This window comes from Neolamprologus multifasciatus, chromosome 19, assembly GCF_963576455.1.
Source record: "Neolamprologus multifasciatus chromosome 19, fNeoMul1.2, whole genome shotgun sequence".
In the NCBI taxonomy this organism is placed as follows: Eukaryota; Metazoa; Chordata; class Actinopteri; order Cichliformes; family Cichlidae; genus Neolamprologus; species Neolamprologus multifasciatus.
The window spans coordinates 13,632,703-13,653,055 of NC_140457.1; the positions used below are offsets into that span (position 1 = coordinate 13,632,703).

A 20,353-nucleotide genomic window follows, 5' to 3' on the forward strand; every position below is an offset into this window, starting at 1 on the left:
CCCCCCACCACCATCACCAATCCCTCTGGCCCCATTTTCTCTTTGTGCACTGGTTTTGGAAAAGCATGAATGCTCTTGACAGCACTTGCCTCATTGCTAATTTAGATATCATTTATTCAGCTTTATAAACTTCCATGTCAGCTTGTCTGTATTCATGGCCTTAATGGTTATAATAACTTTATACTCTTGATACACAAGCAAATTTTTGCACAGAAGGTAACAGCTGTGGGAACAGGTTTTATACAATCTATCTGATGTCTTTATTACTCAAATGCTCACTAATACTCTGGGAGCTACATCAATAGCAACATCTTGTGATTCACTGGTAAAGGAAATTACAAGGCAATAAAACTCAAATAATTTTGTTCATGATTTTTTTTGCAACACATGCTTTTGAAAAAGATCAGACATCAAAAAACTAAATGGCACACAATACATTAACACATTACTTCTTTTTTAAAAAAAAAATAAAGTAGTTCTATAACAAAAAGAAACAGTCTACATTGGCTTTGAGTTTTTCATTCTCGAGCATTTTGACAGAACAAAATATTAAATAAGAGACCTAATCTCTCCAAACAAGGAAACCTGCTTCACCAGCATTTATCATCTTATTTCATTTATAAAAACAAAAATACTCTTTTCTTTCTTTCTTTTTTCGGGACTCATTGCTGTATGAACACTGATGTGATGGGATGAAGCCGGATAATCTGGTTCGGGATGATCATCTGTAATTAGACCAAGAGGGACAGAGGTTCTTTCATCTGTCAACAACCACAGAAGCGTCATCTCACCTCTAGGTGGACTGTCTGTGACCGCAAAAGCGCTGGTTAAGGTTTGCTCGCACATCTGTACGTGTGAGCTTATAATGTGTGCTTTATATCGGAGGGGGCTGTGTCTGCACCGCCCCATCGGTGTGTGCGAGTGGACAGCGTCAAGCTCATCCTACCCCCGGACTGGTCCTCTCGCAACCCCACGCAGGATACTCACATCCTCACACGTGCACACATACACACACATATATCTACACACATACACACGCTGATACACAAACCAGGCAGACCTGGAAAACCGGGGGGCTTCAATTAGCGTTCCTCCGACGGATCCCTGGCGTGGACATTTTTCATTTTTTTCCTCTCAGCCTCCGTGGATTTTTCTCATGTGTGGTTTTCTTTGCGCATAGAGCGTGGACGCAGCTGAGGTGTGTTTGAGAAATTGGGCTATTTCGGAGGTTATAGAACAAACGCTCGTTGAATGGGAAACACCAACACAGAGGCACTGCTACCTTTCCCTCATCAAACAGGCTCACTCTTCAGTTGGTGAGATTTGCGCACCCGAGACCGGAGCCGGTGTCTGCGCTCTGCCGGGCCGGGCGCGAGTCGTCAGGGAGGAGTAGGCAGGATGGAGGCGTTTTTTTGCAGAGGTAAGGCCACTGAGAATCTGTGTCACGGTTACGGAGATAAACATGAATGACATTAATGGCGTGATGATGCCTGGATTTACACCGCTGCATGTCTATAGTGCAAGATACGGTTTCATTTTGAATTACGTCAATTATGGCAGGTGCCGCTTTGCTTCCGTCGAGCAGAAGCATCCTCACCGTCCGCCCCCCCAAACCCAGAAGAAGGCCTGGTCCCACTATATGTTATAGTCTTCATGTATCTGGGGGAAAAACACCGTTTGTTTCATTATCACTGCAGAGGATCAGGGCCTGACTGCCGGCTTGGTGAATTAATTCAGAGCAGAGCCGCAGAAAAATTGGCCAAACGGGAGCTGACATGGGCTTTTGCATCCATAAGGATGACTGCCGGATTAAAGCCAATCTGTTAAGGGAGGGTAAACCGTGTTGGCCTTCAGCGACAGCCCTACCACGGCATGCCGCCGTGAACAGACCCACTCTGTGTGTGTGTGTGTGTGTTTTTTTTAATTGCGCTGTGAATGGGATAGAGATCGGATCCATGGCAGGGTTTGGGCCGGTAGAGGAAGGTAAAAGAGGAGGGAGGAGGAGCAGTGTGAGGGATATGTCTGTGTGTGTGTTTGTGTGTATGTGAGACCGAATGGGTGAAGCAGGAGGGAGATAAATTAACTGCCCTTGTAATTGAAAATGAAGTAAAACACTGGTTATTAATTAATCTCCCACTCTCCCACAAAGATGACAAAACCAGTCTCATTTTCCTCTAATCTGATCCAGAGTTGTAAGCATTTTAGGCTGTCTTTGTCTGTTGCTTTATTTTCTTTCCTTATAGGTCCTTCGCTGTACATGTTCACACCCTAATCAGGAGATACAAGCTTCCTACCAGTCCCTGTCTTCATTTGTGTCTTGTTCCTCAGACCCCCATTTAGTGGCTCAGGCACCCAAACAGTCTCGTCCACTGACTCCGATGCCAGTATCCATCCTCTCCAAGCTACTTATCCTCCCCCCATCTTAAGTTAATCTGATATGGGTTTAAATGCCTCTCACATTGGCAGTGATGTCATGCAATTTATTAGTGTGTGTGTGTGTGTCTGTGTGTTAGTGGTTGTGAGGGTATATGTTTGGGCACCAGAGCTATGAGAATCACTGCTGATCATACTTCTTCTCTAACTGCATGACATAACCATGATAAGCCCACAGATTACCACACAACTACATCAAAACACAAAAACCAACACTCCCGCTTCATTTCCCATCAGTTTGTCTGTAATATATTGATCATAGCATTGATTCACAGACCACCATAAAGCAGCCCCACACTGCACAGATTATGAAAGGCTGCATGAGATCTGAAAATGGAGTGACTTATTGAGTTACGAGGCCCTGCAGACATGCATAAGCTGCTACCCAGAAACATGACTTCATGCAGTAGTCGGGTGCTGAGTAATCAATCCTTCTGGGAGGTGTCTGTCCAGCATCCACTTAGTTTCATCCTGTACCCCTGCATTCCTCCATTTGGATCGCTGAAAAAAAAAAAGAGTGAACAACTGACCGCTCTGTCTCTGTCTCTCTCAACCCAGGCAGAAAATGTGATGGCCATCCAGCCAAGCATGAAATATCAGGTGGTATTAGACTACTGTATAATCCCCGCATAATCATACTGGCCTGGTTAGTAGTGAATTATGGCAGTTGTGGTGACTTTATGCACTCTTAATATGAAAAGAACCCAATCACTTCCTTGTTATGGTGGCTGAAAAAAACAAACAAATTGTTACTCCTGGTGCAGATTCCATCTGGTATTTTGAGTGTTTTTTAAATTGAAAAAGCGCTTCTTAAGTTCTTAGATACTCTTAGCTAGTTTCAAACAAGTTATTTCCTAAACTGGGTTAAAAATTTAAAAACTTTTAAAAATGTCTTAGCTTCAAACCTGACTGGGCTTTACAGAAGCTGGAAGTTTTGGAGCACAATCAGCAAACATTTTAAGTGCTTTGTCTTTAATAGATTCTATACATACTGGTGACCACTGTAATTAAAATGCTTTTAAATAATGCTTCAAAATAATTTTTCCTGGAGCTGCTTCATGATGACTGCTGAGTACTTTGCTGTCAGCACTTGAGTATCTAAATTTGAGTATCTAAATGTGCTTATGAGTGAGTTGGGTGACATTTGTTTTCAGGGGTGATAGTTTGCGTTCGTGTCAGTGCACATGTAATAGATTTGAACAGGTGTAAAGCTGAAATGAACCAATAACTGTGAGATAGGCATGTGCAAATAGGCAAGGAACAGCTTTGGTGCCATTTGTTTTTATCCAGCTTGATATTCACTAAAGACCCTTCTGTTTCTGTCTCGCCTGCTTGTCCGTGTAACTGAATAAACAGTAAATCTTTATTTACTACCTATCAATTTGTTGAGTGGTTGCTGTGTCCTGTACCAAGAGTAGCTGAAGAGCAATAAAAGGTTTCTCACACTATGAGGGTGATTATAAAAATGTAATCATCAGTGTGCATTCTCCATGGCAATTTGCACATATGCAGTGAAACATTCATGGAAGCATTTTTATGCAGCTTGAACAGCATAAAGTGTCTTCTAATTGCAGAAAAAGAAAAATCGGTCCTTTTTCTTTCGTGCAATGGGTGTTCATGGAAAAAACCTTAGGGTAAATTAAGCAGAGCCCATGCCAATCCATTGTGGTACAAATTATGCCGGATTTGGTATGAAGTGCATATTGCAGGAATCTGGTTCAGTGGAGGTAAGGGAACAGTCACTGGAGATGTGTGACCTATATTCAGCAGCTCCAAACACATTTGTTCTGCTTTGGAGCTGCATCAGTTTTGCTTCTCTCTCTCTCTCTCTCTCTCTCTCTCTCTCTCTCTCTCTCTCTCTCTCTCCTCTTTTCCCTTCCCTCTGATGCTCTCTCTCCCCCTGCGGCCACTCTCTTGGTGCTTCTCCATCTTGCTCAACCACCCACTTTAAGAGCTGCTCAGTCAGCCTCCCTCCCCCTTCTGGCAGCTCTGTCTTTCTCTATTCTCTCCTCTCTGTTTCCACTTTATCTTTTTTTCTCCTTTAAATCACTTCTTTTTTTTTCTTTTTTTCCCCAGCATGTGTAGGTGTAACAGCTCTGCCTCATCTAAAGTAAAGCTATGTTACAAGATATGAATTTATTTAATTTCCCATGATACTATGGTAGTATATAACTATCAAATGTCACAATTTTCTGGGTAACAATAAATGAAACATAGCATATTACATAATTTTTATTGTATATTGTCTTTCCTGATTTAAAAGTCTTTAATTATATTTATGGGCTTCTGGAATAGACTGTGCCCAATTTGATTGATTGGACTAATGGTCCTAAACCAACAGAGCGGTTCGATTTCTAAACCAAATGAATTTGTCTGGTTTGTCCAATGTCAAAAAAACATTCTAATGCTATTATGATAAACTCAAATATCAGATATCCTACATATTAAGTTGTAATTAAATTGGCAAAAATCTGAACCATTTCCACAACCATTAATCATTATTAAAACAGCCATGGAGTAAACCGTGGAGCCAGTGTACTCTCTGTACTGGACATTTGGTGCTAAATCTTTGCCAAATCAAACATGCGGATCATTGAGAATGAGATTTCTTTTGCTGTTGTTGAGTGAAAACAAAGGAAGAGGAGTGGGGGTAGGTACGTTTAGAGGCAGCAACAGAGAAGGGAAGGTAGCATGGTGGCTATAGAGAAGAGTTTTAAATGTAGGGACTGTGACTGGTAATGCCATTGAGGCAGGAGGAAAGAAAAAGGAAGATTACAGACAAGGTTTATGGCTATAGTGAAGGAGGACATGCAGATCGTTGATGTGTCAGAAGAAGATGCAAGGGAGAGGATAAGATGAAGGAAGATCATTTGTTGTGGTGACCCCTAATGAGCAGAGGAATGAAGAAGAAAAAAATATTAGGCATGACTTCAATCGTTACATTTTTTTTGTCAGCCCTAGCATTAAAAATACCCACAGGCCATTGGCAGTGTCTTGCAATTTTTTACTATAGGGATCTAGATATGCAGGGTTTATTCCTCTGACCATGGTTCACCTCTAGAAATGTCATGAAAATTGCTCATTTAGATTTTGCATACTCCTGATGACAAGTTGCAAAAATTCTGCACTGAAAGCAAATTATCCCTTGATAGAGATCTGCACCAAGAGGTCTTCTTTCAACCCTGCTAAGCTTCTTCATTGCTGAAATGTGGTAGTTTTTGTGTAATCATGGTGGCAGACTGACAGACAAACAACAATAAAAATAACAATAAAACGAGTTAAAAACAGTTAAAAATTTTTTTAACAAAACTGTGAGAACAGTATTAACATTTACTGTGTTCTTTGGTAACAGCCTAGTCCTTCATCAAGTTTTCTAAAATTTGACTTAGTTTTTGCTTAACAAACATACAAACTGTGCTGAAAACATTAAAATTAGATCGCAACCCCCTTCACCTGAACATCAACTCCCAGCATCCACCAGTGCCTAGAGGAGAAAGGCTGTTTCCATGGTATCCTGTTTCCACACTGTTGCCGTGGAGTCCTGTTGCCAGGGTGTTAGTGGGGGTGTGACTGTAGTTTAATCCAAGATGTGAGAGAATGTGATAATTAGCACAGAGCTCAAAGAGGATTTGTACTGTACGTACACACACACTTGCTCCTGGTTTGTAATTTAACAGCAGACCTTGATCCAGTTTACCTTTGGAAAATCATGTTTGTTTTGGAATTAAGCTGTCCAAGGCTTCAGATATTCCTAAAATAACAGCTATGCAGCCAAGCAGGAAATAAAGGGCACTTGTGTTCTTAAAACTCATTGCATTTCTGCTGTCCAGTAGTTATATGGACTGCAGGTTAAATCCATGAGTTTTCTGCATAAGTGCCTTTGCCATCCTAGTTGGATGGACACAGGGGGATAGAAATCAGGCACTCTGTTAATTGTAAAAAGTTTTGAAAAGGAATCACATAGAGGTAATTTCTAAACCATACTTGAAAATATCCCAGGCAACTATGGGAATGTTGGTTTCTTTCTTTTTTCCCTGTAAGATTGTTTTGAAATTAGCAGCCACTCATGTGTTGCTAATCATTCAAGATCCCCCAGAAAAAAGTAGTTATATATATATATATATATATATATATATATATAAAACTACATTAAATGTAGTGTATATACATATACACTACATTAAAAACACAGGCATCCTGGTACATTGTTATATAATGGGAAAACACTGAATGATGAAGTATTTTCCATTGGTGGAGATGGTGTTAGTAACCAGGACTGATGTTGTTATACACAGATCTGTCATAGTTAAAATGGTTTCTAACACCCAACTGATCTAAGATTTTTAAGACCAATGCTGATACTGATATTTGGTGATTTAAAAATCAGATTTCTGTAACCTTTGTTATGTGTGGTAATTGTTTGAGTTATTTATGCTCTGCCCAGATCAGTTATGTTTGTCAGTTGTTGTCTTTGTGCCGTTCCAAATGCATGTTGGCATCAGGCAAGTGGACAAACTATGCAATGTTAATCCTCTTAACAACATTGAAGGGTGTTTCTCACCTGTCTTATTTATTGTTTGTATTTTCATTTGTTAGCTGTTACAAATACCAACACTAATAGAGCTAATACACTTATAGTATTGTAAAAGTTATCCGTCTTGTGATACATTAAAGTTAAAAGACACTCATGGTATATGACTATGGATAAATTAATATGCTCTTAATGTTTTTTGCTGTGATCATGTTTCCATTTACGCTCAGATGTTTATTTATACCTGCAGTGTTGAATCTGCACTGCAATCCCTTTTAACGGCAGATGTACAGGCCAGTGACACCCACTAGCCCACATGCACATAAGCATACACACAGACACACCAACATGCACAGACCGCACGGATAAACACATGCTGTTGCTCTCCTTCCAGCAGCCATAATCTGCTAAAAGCCTCGCTGTCCTGATTGTATTATCACCTTTAATGGAATATTACTGACACAGTTTAGGTCTCCGACATGGGCAGCGCTATGCTAAGACGACAGATCAGAATGCTTTTTGCGAGGAAAAAGGCAAAAGAAGGTGTCTCTCCAGTTCACATACAAATTTACTACATATTTGTGATAATCCTACTTTCTAGGATTTTCTGCTGCTCTTTCATTTGTGCTCTCTGCCTCATATTGACAGTTCACTCTCATGGCATTTTCATAACGTTATGGTGGAAAATAAAAACCACTTTAAACTCCCACAGAATGTCCCCTCTTGGAGTGGGCTCTTACCACTCATGTAAGAGTTAATATTACCTTATTTGACAAATATCTGTGCTTTTTATAGTATTTCTGGCTATTTTTCAGCAGTTCTCTCTAAAAAAATCAAACAAACTCTTTGGGGTTGCCAAAAATTCTCAAGTAGAAGGAAGCAATTGAAACACATTGTGCCGATCAGCCTAACCATATATAGTGATACAGGGTTAATTAATTAACTGTTAATAACTTAACTGAAGATTTGTCACATTATTAACAAAATCACAGAGGACCAGGCCATAAGTGGTCCCTTCATCCTGGAGCCTAATAAAAATTACTACCTGATGCTTTTGATTAGAAAGAGATTGACAGTTTTTACAAACACAGATACACAAAGAGACACAAAAGAGACAGATACACATAGTTTAAAAAAACACGCTGGTCTTTAGTTTTCCTTTTATCTGCTGCTGAGCGGTCATCTGCTCTTGGCATAATTTATTAATTCGTGTCTCGTTTCTGTCATTTTGTGTCTTCTCCAACCTCCTGTACTTGTAACCTTTTGTTACACACTTTGCTGTTTTCCTGCCCTTGTCTTCATTGTCCTCATTTTCCCCATTTGTCTGCCCTCTCTGTCTGTCTCCTCTCCTCTGTTGTCCTTTTAGTTTACACCGAGTTTGTCAGACGTGACTTTGCCCCACAGTGACTCCTCTCCTTCTTTAAGCTGTCATTTATTTATGTGTAGTATGACTTTTTATCTCACCTTTTTCTGATTGCCATTTTTAAAGTCTTGTAGCTGTTGGTCAAAGTCAAAGTCTGACTGTCAGTGTGTCCAGTTTGAACATCTACTGATATTCAGTTTCCTCTGAAGATGGACCAGTCCAATATTATTATAAGTCGCACTTAAACTTTGTATTTTAAATTAACTAAACATTAAATTGCTAATACCAACATGTGCCATTGTGCATGTGCATTTAGCTTAAAACAGCACAACTTCACAGATAGGCAGGGCATCAGGACCAAAAGTGTCTGTTGAGAAGGTTCGCGCGGGCTCATTAGTGTATGTAAAACATGCACAGCTCTTGAGTATGCTTACATAAAGAATTTTATGGTGCTTTTACAAGCCAAAATCATGCATGATTTAAAATCCCCTTCCTGTGTCCCTCAGAACGTCTCCCAGCTCTGCAGCTATTTTTAGACCACTCCCTCTAAGTCCTGTTCTGACCACAAAAAATGATATAAAACCAAAACCAAAAAAGTAGCACTAATGATAGAAGAAGTCCAGAAATGCACAAAAACAATCTTTAAAGGGTGGAGTCATGAAACACGTTGTCCACAGTTGACCCTTTGTTGCTACACTGAATTCATATGAACCAGAGGGGTTTATTTCTTCGTCTCTTATCTTTCTTCTCAATGCAGCAGTCAACAGCTTCTTTTTAAGTTGATCCAATATCTAAGCTCGTGTTAACCACAGAGCGTAGCTTTATGTCATGACCAGTGAAAAACATTTAAGGTTTAATGATGACTTTTGAGTGATTCCACTCCTGCAGATGTTGGTCATATGTTTGCACTCAGCATTTGCTTTGGAGAGAGCTCTCAGAAGGAGAGATCCTTCATCAGAGACTATCTCCATGGGAAGAGCCTTGATTATATGGCACAGGGGTCCATGTAATTGCCTGAACAGACAAAAGGGCCTCTATCAAACATATGTATAGCTGAGCGCTCATTGGATATGTCTAAATTTATACCTAAATGTCTGACTATAATCTCTAAATTGTGACTTTTCTCAGAAGAGGATTAAGGCCAGAATTCTGATAAGAATATTTCACAATTTGAAAAAGTGTTGAGTTCAATCAATCAGTTGTGAATAAAAAAAAGATTTGGGGCTCACAGAAGAAAAAAACACACTCATGCATTAGCCATCATCATCATCATCATCATACATATCCTAGCTGTACTTGAAATTATGCTGCTGTATTTTTGTCACAGCATTCTACGGGAAAGATGTCTCGCTATTGTTTTAGCATTTCCTGTTGGTTATAGAGTCGGATGTAAGACTTGAGGTCAGAGGTCATCTCTGAGGGTAAAGTGACAATAGACGCTTAATGGAGCTTGACGAAAAGGTAATGGGGCGGAGCCTGGGGCCTGTTTGACTGTGGTTTGGTTTGAATTTCATGGAGCAGAGAAACAATGCGAAGCATAGTGTTAAAGGTGATGTTACAGCCGTAGATATTAGGCCATAGAAAGGTTTGGTGTTTGTTGTCATGCATGGCTATTTCTGTCTGTCTGGGGCAGTAATAGATGGGAGGAGGGGAGGAGGACACAAACAGGAGGAGGAGAGGATGAGTCTGAGTGGAGGCTTTGGTGCTGGCTGGTCATTTATAACCCTCAGTCTCCCCTTAGTTTGCCCATGAGATTGCATATCGATCTGGGACTGGAGACCAATTTGCTTAAAGAGGAGACAGAGAGAGTCAGAAAGCAGAAACATTCATCGCTTTCTGGTTCACATAAGATGAGTTTATGTCTGTATGACATATAAACTCACCTACACAATGACTGTGCTTCAGGGCAGACACAACAGCCCCAGTATTTGAAGATTAAGTTGTCTCAAAGGCCAATTTATTAGCTAAAACATGTGGTGGAGTACCAGTGAACTGTGAGTAGGTCATCAGGTCATAATAATGTCTCAGTGTGGTGGAATCTGACAGAAAAAAGACAGAGAGGATAAAGAGGAGCAACGAGGCCGCTATAAATATATAGAGAGTTGCTGTGCAAAGAACAGTGAAGGAAACCTTTTTGCAGACTAGTGCAGAAGATGAACTATAGATGGGTTTATGTTTTGCAAAAGCCAACAGCCTTAAAGTCCGTTTTCAGATGGATTCAGACATTTTATCCCCTAAGCCTCACCTTAAGCAACCCATTTGTGTGCATAAGTAACACACTGTATTGGTGTGTGACTGGTTTATGCCTGGTTAGCTCCATAGCCTGAGGCATGACTGGGTTTCTGTTATTATCCGTGTGCGTATGTGTGGCACTGAGGGATTGAAAGAACCCAAAAAGAGAGAGTGGGAGAGAGGGAAGAGGAAACAGAAAGTGATAAAGGTTGTCAGGGGATGCTTGGGGCTGTGGCACCATCTGTTGCTAAAACAATTCTTTTCCATTTGTCTTCTGCTGCTCACGTCATTCATATGCACACATCTGCTGGTCCACCAAGCCTTTTAGGACTCACACCTCTGCTTAGGATTTAGACTGGAGCACTTATGCCACAAAACTTTGCTCTAACTACAAGAAAATTCATACATTATGGATAACACCATCACTTAAAAGGTGGACTCATCAACAAGAGTGCAGTGAATGTGATTCAAACACCCACAAACATCACCATCATTATGACTAATTTGTCAGAAAAAGTGACAAAAAACATTTCACACATTCCACATGTGAGAGCACAATGTAGAAAGTAAATAGTTTAAATTCATTTCAGTGCACAAAATTCAGCTCTCTAGTGAGATTTTGTCGTTAACAAACTACAGTACTGTGTGTTTTCTCTGTTGACAGTGTAACCTTTTATTTTAACTTCCTTTGTTTTGAATTCAAACAGTTAACAGAGTACAGAGAATAGTAGTCGTATTCAGCTGTAAGCACAGCAAGTATTTATTGATGTAAAGTGTTTTTCATTAATAGCTTCTTGTCTGAGGATATATTTTATACTGTAGTAACACAACACCAGCCTCCAGCAGGCGCTCCGCGGTTGGAGTTATAGTCGTTAATAAAATAAGCAAAGTTTTTTATTCAAGTATTGTTTTGATTACATTTGACACCACTTCTTGGACCTGTTTTAGAGGCAGTGCTTGGGTAAACTCACAAGCGATTCAGTTTGAGCTAAACTGTACAAGTGGACGTATGGTGTGCCTCCTGTTTTTCCAGCATTTCAGTCGCTCCATTGACTCATCTGTCCTCTGTTGCACTGTCCTTCTGTTTATGGGTTTCAGGTCAGAGGTCAGTGACTGTGTGAAGGAGGGCTTTGTCTGTTTAGAAATATTTAGGAAGAACGCACAGAACATGAATAAACTCCTTGCACAAAAAGATAAAGACACCAACTGCAAGCGCTCCTGCTTCACCATGTTAGAAATTAGGTGTGGATACTAATTGGATGGGATACTAATTCTAGCTTGAAAAACTAGCTTTAAAACAAAATGTACATAAATTATATCTGAGCAAAGCCAAACTATGCTTTGAAGTCACTCAAAGCATAAATAATTATCCACAGCTTACATCAATATAGTTTATCTAGATGAATTTTAGCCTGGCAACAAGATTTAGCGGTTACACATTTCCCTAACAAGTGAAAGATTTCCAGTTTGATTCCAAGATGCAAGAGGAGATGTAAATCCTTTTGGGGTTGCATCAAGAAGGGCATCTGCTGGAAAAATCTGCCAAATCAATCATGCAGCTGTGGTGACCCCTTGTGAATAAGGAAGCTGACCAAAGTAGCTAAAAAGATGAATTATTTAAAATCTCACCTGTTTAGGGTTGCAGTTATTGGCTGCTTAACATCTGTGATTTGTGTGCTTGTTACAGGGTGCCCGCGTTTGGGTCAGGGAGAAGGAGCAGCTGCTCCCAGCCACCGTCAACTCCTGTGGAGATGGAACCCTTGTGGTCACGACAGATTATGGGGAGGTATGAAACGCACACTTTGCACGACTGTCTTTCTGATCTCTTTTGCCTTCAACACTGTGATGAGTGAGCAAAAGTCTCATCAGGACCCTCCATATACAACCATGCATTACACCGCTCATCATTGACGTGAAGGTGAAGCAGCGGTGTAGGTACATCATCTCCTGTGCTGATCAATGCAAACTCCTGGTCATGATGTTCCACTTTCCCTGCCCCAGTTTCTTCCTCCTCCTCCTCTTCCTCTGCCTTCTCCGCCTCATACATATTCAAAATTCATCTCTGGATCGCTGACACACATTCTGCTATCAGAGGAGAGCCAGAATAGATAGAAGGCATTATGGGAGTGTAGATGAAAACGGTCAGATGTAAGGATGGGGTTGCCTGCAGCTGATCTAAAAAAACAAAACAAAACAAAACAAAAACAACCTCAACCTTTTAATGCCACGCACACTGCCAAAATAATGGAATTGAATGTTTAAATCTCATTATAAATGTGTGTGTGTGTGTGTCTGCGCTCATCTAATCTGTGTTAGATCAAGGACAAGCACACATTGCTGTTTGGATTTAATATGTTTACACACACACACACACACACACACACACACACACACACACACACACACACACACACACACACGCGCGCACACACACTCTCCAATTGCGCTCTATTTAAAGATGGAGGTAATAATAGAATTGTTTATTCCTTCCAAAATCAAGAGTCTTAATCCTCCTTTTCCAGTCCTACAAGAACACAGTAGATGTACAGTAAAGATGTACAATGAATTCATGCTTTTGAAGTTGTTCCACTTCTGATCCAACTACTTCAGTGTTTCTGTTCAGTGGCCCAGGAGAGACAGACAGGGATTTCCCAAAATAGAGGACCAGTTATAGGAGCAGGCATTCTCTTTGCTCTGGATTATGAATGTCCTTAACCTCTCTAAAGCCCCATCCATCTCTCTGCCCCCCTTCTCTGCTAGATGATGGTGTTTAAATGTTGACTCTGCAGGAGGTGATGAATATTTGATGGAGAATCAGCAGGATGGTGGGGTTATACCCCACAACAACAGGATCTGACCCATGAAAACAGTCCCACGGTCCCTATTCATTCATTCCCACAGCTCTGCACCGTGTTCTTCTGCTCAGAAATAAATGTTTGATTTGAATGACTGCAGAGCACAGTGAATCCTAACTTTGTTTTGAAAGTAAAGAAAATTACAGCAGTTTGCAGGTTTATGATTTTTTTGCTATGTTATACATGCCATCAAGTTACCCTTTAACAATGAAAAACTTGTTAGTTTAGTTAGTGGCATGGAACACAACCCCCCCTCCACATGTGAGCCTACAGTATAAAGAAGCCTACAGGTGAGTTAGGGTTTATCTTTACACTATATGTATAAAAATATTGGACCACCTACACATTACACCTACAGGAGCAGCTAAGCCATGGAAACTGATGCCATGAAGCTTGTGGAGCACAGTTTTTGTGTTGATATTAATGCCTGAGGAGGTTTGGAAGTCAACAGCCAGTTGATGGACTTTATGCGCTGCGCACCTCAGTGACCTGTAAACTTTATGTGGTCTGCCTGTGGTTCCTTAATGCTGCCATTCTGCAATAACACAGCTTAGAGTTAATCATGGAGGATCTCTGAATATAAAGATTAAAGGGTGTGGCCCACTACTTATGTTCCTGTATATCAGGGGTCCTCAACTCCAGGCCTCGAGGGCCGGCGTCCTGCAGTTTTTGGATCTCACCCTCGAGGCCTGGAGTTGGAGACCCCTGCTGTATATGGTCAGTGGCACTCCTCATTGCTCTTTAGTGTAAAAACTATAGCAACACTAGGTCTTTTCAACTGTTATGAAAGCTAGAAACCCCACGAAAACAAACTACAGCCGTACACTAAGCTGAAGACATTATAGAGTTATAAAAATCTCCTAATGCAGTAAACTCAAAGGGCTCAAATAACTCTGATGTAGGTCGACATGAAGTGTTTAATGCGAGCACTCACTGAAGCCTTCTCTCCACGTATTGGCATTATATCGATTTGAGAAAACCACAACCTTTCTCACTTTTTCAGAGGAATACATGAAACAACCTTGAGGGTTATTATTGATTGTTCACACTTTTGCAGTCTTTAATTACATCATCTTGTTGTGTGTTATTTTTCTGCAGTGACTTAATGGAACAGCGCCTTTAGCTGTTCATCACAATAAACCGACTCCTCATGTAACTGTGGTGATTAGAAACACCGGCAGCAGGAGATAGCACTTTCATCACAGCTCGAAGAGTTTACACATTCTTCCTGTGGCTGTGTGAGCTTCCTCCCACAGTCTACAGACATGCAGGTCAGGTGATTCTAAATTGGTGACAGCGTGAATTTGAGACATTTAAGGTGCTGTATCAATGTTTATGTGAGTGAATCTGGATTGGTAAAGCACTATTATTGGTCCAAATAACCGTTTATTCCAATTTCAAAGAGCCAGACTGTTGTGAATTTGTAGAGTGGTCTAGAGCAATAGTTCTCCAGTTTTAAACGGTATATTTGAGCACTTTGTTATTAGCAGCCTGTCACAAAACAAATCATTTGTTCTTATTTCTTTAGTTGAATCTATGTAGACCAAAGACAACACAGTTTAAAACACATAAAATAGTGTTTTAACTCCAACAATGTGGTTCCAAAAGGGGCAAAAAACTTGGCATAGCTCGTATCTTGAAGCAATATTAGTCATGGTTTGGCCTCCCCTGAACCTTTGCCTCAAAATTATTGAAGGAGTCTAGGATCATCTTGAAAGTAAACAGAATGAAAGGCACGATGGCTGTAGCTCAGGCAGTAGAGCACGTCATCTACTCATTGCAAGGTTGGTGGTTCGATCCCTGGCTCCTCCAGTCTGCATGCCAAGTATCCTTGGCAAGATGCTAACCCCAAATTGCTCTCTATGCGTTCATTGGAGTATGAATGTGTATGAATTAGGAATTGTTAAGAAGCACTAAGAAACTTAGAAGACAGTGCTGGTGTGATTGGGTGAATGTGTTGAGTACACTGGGAGTATAAGAATCAGTCATTTTAACATTTAGCTAACATTAAAAGGGCTTTGAATAGTCCTTCAAGAAGACTGGAGAACTATTCCTGAAAACTCATTTGAGTTTCTTGAATTTGCAGTATCATCCCATCTCTCACCTCATGACAAACTCATGACCATGACTGAAGGTTAGAGCTAAGTCAATCCACATGGACTGATAAAAACATCCACCTTTTCCTTTAAGTCTGAATAGTTTTCTTGGTAGAGAACTTGATAACGTTAGGCCACATAAGGCAAAAAATGAATGAACCTTTGGGGAAACTGGGTAATTAAAAAAATGGGTAGATAAAACATACCCATGCATACATACCTATACATACCTATACAGCAAATAGATAGTATTATCAGTATTAGAGTGTTTTAACTAGTTGCAATTGATTTCAAAGAGCTCCCATTGGCATTCTGAATATCCTGTTAGTTTGTGTTTGATATGAGTAAAGGGCTCCTACCTACATATTCTTTAGTGGGGATGCTACATTTTCTGCCTCCACCGGGCACCTTTACCATACACTTATATAGCACACACACACATGCACGCACACTCAGGTTACGTTTGCGATGATTTATGGACTGTGTGTGCTGTGTGACCTGGATTTCAGTAGCTAGCGTGAAAGCTGCAGCGAGAGCTCACGCGAGCACAGAACATGCTGCAGGGATGCAGCACTCCTTGTCCACCCACACACAACAATTGCATACTTAGAAACACACACGCACACATGCACTACTACGCACAACAACTCCTCCCTCGTACTCTGTCAAATGTGCCTAATGAAAAGTTCAGAAATGTTTGGGCCGATTCGCCACGGAAGAAAGCTAGTGTTGCTGTGATCTCCTGACCCACTTCCTCTACTCAGTTTCACATTTCTAACCCTCTGAGGATCCCCGTAGTTACACACTTGCTCTGTATAACATAATGAGATTAACATAATTTCACACAAAAATACGGATGAACGCACACACATTTTGCTAAAGTATCTGTCTTACTCACTTGCATTTCGTCTATTCACACCTTTCCAGGCACTGCAGTGTTCTTTATTAATGCAGGGCGGAGACCCCCTATAGGGTAGTGTGAGTGCAAAATTTTAAAAGAGGATTTTTAGTCCAGTTTTAGTCAGTCCAGTTGATTAGAACACATGTTCAGTGCTAATTCTAGCTCTGTAATGTATGTAATGTTTTAAGACAGGGCAAATTTCTTCATCAGTGACTCGAGTTTATTTGGATTTTATAATAGTCACCTAGTAAAATAATCGTCTCCATGGGTATTGGCTCTGTTTTATGTTTGATGCCAGTTGCAAAACTGTTCAGATGGCAATCATGGCAAATTATTATTGAAGCCATGTTAGCATACTGATGCTAATGTTAGCACCACTGCTCCGTAGTTTCCCTAGTTTGTGAAGGTGGTTCACAAATTACAATCACATGCTTCACACATTTTTAGTGTTTCCTCTTCAAACTCAAATCCTATTTTTCCTTAAAAAAGTAATGCAGTACATTATTTAATTACTTGCAGGAGAAAGTTACATTTCTCATTACCTTATTTTCTCATTACTACATAAAATAACCTGAAAAACATTTAACCTTAAACCTTAGCCTACAGTCCTATACACCGACACAAATCCTTGTTACAAATCTCACTTATGTGATCTTTCTTTTAGTTTTTACGTATGAACACAAAACCGACATCACAAAACAACGATGAAAACCAGCACATTGAGACTTCCACTGTGATTCCACTTTAGCAGCATGAGCAGGAAGAAACGAAGGCTCCAAGCCGGACTGATTATCTCTGCTTTTGTTACCTGTTGAACTTCTGGCTGCTGGGCTGTGGTCGGCTTTCACTCAGCTTCATCATCACTCTGTGTTCCTGGTTAGTTTTGTGTTAGCATGCTGTCTTTGCAGGGGCTTGCAAAGAACTGAAGTTCTGCTAGCAGCATAATGTGGCTGTTCCTGATATTTGCTTTCCTACAATAAAGCTGACTATAGCACAGAAAGAAAAAAGCTTGTTATCTACCTGCTGTGCAGATAACTGAAGAACCTTTGTAAAGCAAGTAACAATGAAATGCAGTTACTGAATTAAGTCCAGTAACGTGTTCCTTAAAAATGCAAAATGTTTACAGTAGTGTGAAAGCAAAACCAGTCATTATAATGTAATGCATTACACCCAATACTGTCTTGACTCATACCCAAGCAAATCAATGTTGTCTGTAGTCAGGAATGCTGATAAATGTTTTAAAAATCCTTCTTCGTATTCTGCAGGCTTGATAGTTTTTAGCAAACGAGAACTGCTAAGCACTGCTGGCCACCGTTGCCCACAGTGTACTTTGATTTCAGTGATCAGATTACACTAAAGACCTCCTCATCCCAACTGCACTCATTTAGATCTGACACTTCAGATCCAAGGTCAGTGAGGAGACCTGCAGGTGCTGTACCGAACTATGTGATACTAAATCTGCACTGGCGAATAGAGGTCTACAGAATATGTAGGTCACTGTGCTCACAGCTCTCTTCCTCTCTGTCTCTCCATCTTTATCTCCTCGCTGTGGTTGCAGCTAATATGTGAAGTCAGATGAAGAGGCTCGTCTCCTCCGGCTCTCCTCCTCAATCATGCAAAGCAGCTTCAGACATCAGAGAGCTTTACAGAAAGACTCTAAGAACTGCATGTATATGTGTGTGAGCTTAAAAATGTCTTTACATGGCAAAGAAAATGATAATAGGGAAGAAGTGTTCTGAAAAAGTGAATCATACTAACCTGTTTTGTCATTTAACTTTCCATTAACATAAAATAAATATATTTTCAGTCTGAGATCATCCCAATAGGCTTTCTTTGCAAAGAATTTGGTGCAAGTTTTCTAAAAACAATACTACTCAGCCACTTTAGGAAAGTAGTTTTATCAGATAACTATCTTTGTGAATCACAATTTTAAGTCTGGTGTCTTCAGCAGAGTGTAGGCCTGAATGTTAGGTGTTGTGAAGTCAGAGAGTACTCAGAGATGGACTAAAACAATTTTTTTTCAAATTTTGTGGTGGGATTTTCTGACCACCTTCTCGCCGAGTATAAACTCCCATTCCTGTCTTAGTGAAGACAGATAAGAGTTAGTTAACCATCCTCTACTTCTACTTCAGCCTATCTCTGTATTTTTCTCTCGCTGTTCTTCTGCTCCTGTTCTGGATGATGAATTATTGAATATGAACTATCCCATTTTAGACTCTCTGGGTAGTCAAATTTATCGTGCGTACATCTGCATCTGCATCACAGCACAGTTTGAGTGTGTTCGTACCTTTTTTCTTTGTGGGTTAATGTGCAGATAGTCTCCATGCAGAGAATGTGTGTTAAAACCTACTGGAGGGCAATGAAAGAAAACAGAGACATCTGCAAAATTCTTTTCCCCCTCTCTCACTTCAGCTGCAGGTTACTTCAGTTACTGACACACTTTCCAAATTTGAAGCATCTCATTTCCCTGAATTACTTGTGAATATCTGCTTTATCTGCTGGTTTTTTTTTGTGGCTTCATAACCAGTTATATGTTGCAGAAAAGTATCCCAGGAATTTATTTGTTTAGTTATTGTGTTAAGAAATTCTTCAAATATACATTTTAGCAATCCCCTCCCCCCTTTAATGGTAGTTTGCCATTTGTTTGCCATTTTCTCTTGTATGTTATGAGGACGTGATTGTGGGTCGTTTGAATATTCTTTCAACCCTGTAGGCAGTTTAGTCTTTATATAAAAATATATAAAACAACCAGTCTGAACAAATGTAAAAAATAGGCTACCATTTATATACAAGTTGCAGTTTGTGGAAGAGAGTATGCTCAAATAAATAAAAAAAAACCTAAAAGGAGATTAGGTGCATTAGTTTAACTCACTGATTTTCCTATTGTAGAGTTTCTTTTTCCATTATTATATGGATATAAGTGTCCTTAGGGTAAACAGTACAATCAGTAAACTCCTTCACTTCAGTTTGACGTTTATACTACAGTAAAATTCTGCACATTTACAGACAAAACTCAACCAGTGTAGAGAATAGGTCAGCTATCTTAATGACACACCATGAAATGTTAAAATAATGTCACAGCAGCTGCTGAAAAATAAATAAAAGAGCAGGAGGGATGTCACACGTGTTACAGTTTGAATGCATGTCTATGTTTTTTAGTGCTATCCCGCTAACCTGTTATACAGGAAGGTTAGCCGTGTATGAGGAAGTTGTTAGAATTTATAGAAATATTCAAAATCCAGAAGAGCAAAATCAAAGATTATTTTAATACATTTCAAGACTACTGCTGGATATTCCTGTTGGTCAGAGTTATGAAGATAAGTTATGTAAATATAGCTATGTAAATACAACATGCAGGCATCCATTTGTGTTCCTTCTCTGTTGACCTGGTGTGGGTTTTTTTCTTAGTGTTGTGTGTGTGTGAAGTCTTATCTTCCCTTCCACTGTAATTTACTCTGGATTGCACAGGCGTGCTTGACTTTCTGATTGAAAAGGCTCTCGGTGTGCCTTCAATTACAGACGGGGTCTCAGATTGAGCCATTTAGGCATTAAGTGATTCACTGTGAGGGATACACAGACACAGATAGATAGCAAAGTATACTGGAAAAACAAGCTGAAGGAAAACAGTATTGACGACGAGAATAGCAATACAGAGGAGAGGAAAAAGGAAAGGAAAAATGCTGTGTGGGGCAGATAGAAGAGAAGGAGGTAAATTAATGAAGAGTGGAACGATAAGAGAGGCGAGATCGAAGGAACAGAGACACGAGAAATGATGGGGGAGGGATAAAAGACGGGTGACATACAAAGAGAAAGAGAGATGAGAGAGACAGAAGTGATGTTTAAGACATGAAGACATGGAGAACTCCAGAAAAAAGCAGTGGGAGATCATGATTTAATAGGATGAGAAAGTAACGGAAAAAAGTGGAAAGAAAAGCTTTATGG

At 40.0% G+C, this 20,353-nt stretch overlaps 1 protein-coding gene across 4 annotated transcripts in view; it reads left to right on the forward strand.

Annotated features, from left to right (window-relative positions):
• The first annotated feature begins 846 nt into the window (after positions 1-846).
• The window catches only part of myo10l1 (myosin X, like 1), a 42,001-nt gene continuing 22,494 nt past the window's right edge, over positions 847-20,353 (forward strand). For 2 of the 4 annotated variants that reach the window (XM_085142271.1, XM_085142272.1), the window contains exons 1-2: positions 847-1,420; positions 12,247-12,345. The gene's annotated coding sequence lies outside the window, so the exon portion shown is untranslated. The remainder of the gene's footprint in view (positions 1,421-12,246; positions 12,346-20,353) is intronic. The other 2 variants (XM_085142273.1, XM_085142274.1) reach the window with 1 other exon arrangement.